We start from the raw sequence: 2290 nt of genomic DNA on the forward strand, positions 1-2290 counted from the left end.
TTTCAGGCTTACTCGCAGTGGGGGACTGGGTTAAAGAAACATCACAAAAGACAGTTCACAACTGAAACCGGATTATGAGTGATAACAGTGGGCTCCATTTAAACTCAACCCAAATTATCCCAGTGATTCCAGACTAGATTTTTCTTTTTTTTGGTACAATCAAAAAGAATTGTGGTACAGCATTAAACAGATTTAGCCCCAGTATTTATAAATTGCTTCTTTGACACACTTACCATCGCTCGACCCAAGATAAATAGATGGTGTCCTGATAATGGAGGAAGACCCATGGATGGTGTCATCTGAACTGACTGACAGGTAACTTTTTTCTCACCATTGTAAGCAGTCTACAGTGCTTCAATCTCCTATGAAAATGAAAACAAGGAGTTAACCAGGATCTCACAAGTGCACAAAGCCATTCTTTTAAAACATAACATGAAAGTGCTAGCTAGCTGCAATGATAGTGTGTGTGTGTGTGTGTGTGTGTGTGTGTGTGTGTGTGTGTGTTTGAGAGAGAGTGAGTAATATATCCACTTTACCCTAAGCTGATGCAGGTTTTTCATCAGTCCCTCCATTCTTTGAAAGATTCCATCCACATTTTTTATCATGCGCTGCCGTATGATTGCTCGTGATTGGCAGGGCCTCGTTTCATGCCTCAGCATCTCCAGGTGTGAACGGCCTTTTGGTGACTGGCAAGGCATCTCCTGCCCTTCTTGCTGTGAGGACAATGATGTCACTTTCTGCTTCTGACTGGCAGCCTCTAAAGGATCCAAGGATCCAAGGATCAACAGTCTTAGTGTCCTGACTGGCAGAACACAAAGGGTGCAAAAAAGTTGGTAAATATCTGAGCCTGCTAAAATTCTATTTACAAAAACACCACCACCACCAGAAATATACTGTTTAACTATCATAGTGCAACAATGACTGTGTAATGGAGTGTAACAAATTCTTACCATCTTGAAAAGCAGCATCAGCCACTTTAGCTTGTCCTCCCACATAACCCTGCCCACCAGTATGCATGTAGGCTTCTGATTGGTCAGTTGGGATAGTAGGTGTGAGTACATTTTCATCTTCACTCTGTGAATCTCTCTCTATAGAACCAGACTCTTCTGTTAGGGAGCCATCTAGAGACCAAAGGCATCAGCCATAAGTACCAAAGAGAGCAAATCCTATGACATTGTATACAAACAAAAACAAACATGGGCTTACCTAGACGACCGACATGATTACCATGCAACCGTAGAACCGCAGACCTAGAGGAGATGTCAGGAGTCCAATCATTGTAAGTGCATCTTTGAAATTCTGCCTTCTCTTAACAGCATTACAGCAGCATTAGAAAACTTTAAAAATCCTGAGTACTTACGGAGCTGTTGATCCTTGCTCGGTGGCTTCAATGCCTCCAGAGGCCGAGGAGATGGTCTTTTCTAACAGGTTCTTCCATCTGTGGAAACATCGCTAAAGCCATCAGGTCCCAATTTCTACAACAGCACAATGTTGTTAAAATCATCTGAACATAAATGGCCTGACACCATAAATGTTATCACAAAACAGACACAGCAGTGCTGACTGGTTGACCTTGATGAGAAGATGGTGGGTCAGAGAGAGACAAAAAAACAAACTCACGTGTTTTTCTCAGAGGAAGTCCCAGCCACCAGCTCGTATATCTGTCTCTCTGATGTACTGATCACATACAAGGCCTTGTTATCTGATAGAGAAGAGCAGGCTGTCAAACAATGTATTCAAACTAACCCAAATGCAATTTGTAACTGGCTTCTTAATTTTTTTTAAATAAAATAAAGACTTAGTTATTCCAGACCCATTCATCTATTCTGGCTATTCATAGCTGTAAGAATAACTACAAATATACCTGTAGCCACAGATCTGACAAGAGATGAATCCAAGCGAACAACGGGGCAAAAGGGGGTTTTGAGGTCCGTGTTCCTACCCCAAACCCCACCCAGTGAGCGCGCAGGACATCGCAAGATCAAACGGTCACCTGAACCCCTTTGGAGTAGCACCAACAGGTCTGAGAGAAGCAGAGCATGAATGTCTGAAACACACACACACACAAACACACACACACAGAGTGAGAATGGACCTGTCAAGTAATCATTTGCAAGAGGAAAAACAAAAATGTGATTTGTTCAGCTGTGATGATCTCTTACCTATAGCTTTATCTTTACTAACTTTCCAAGTCAACGGTCCTTCGTGGATCATTTTCTTAGTGGTCAGGTCCAGATTCTACATAGAAAAAGAATATAGTTAATAATTCATACTCTGGATCAGGTGCTCC

At 42.1% G+C, this 2290-nt stretch overlaps 1 long non-coding RNA gene across 1 annotated transcript; it reads right to left on the minus strand.

Moving 5' to 3' along the window:
* Positions 1 to 1062: 1062 nt before the first annotated feature.
* On the minus strand, positions 1063 to 1394 carry LOC145655928 (uncharacterized). Its single transcript, XR_014121754.1, has 3 exons — positions 1361 to 1394; positions 1207 to 1250; positions 1063 to 1121 (listed from the first exon to the last, which is right to left on the minus strand). It is a non-coding gene; the product is annotated as an uncharacterized LOC145655928 (long non-coding RNA).
* Positions 1395 to 2290: the final 896 nt, after the last annotated feature.

Source organism: Electrophorus electricus, unplaced genomic scaffold (assembly GCF_041902795.1).
Source record: "Electrophorus electricus isolate QZ-2024a unplaced genomic scaffold, ASM4190279v1 Scaffold40, whole genome shotgun sequence".
NCBI lineage: Eukaryota > Metazoa > Chordata > Actinopteri > Gymnotiformes > Gymnotidae > Electrophorus > Electrophorus electricus.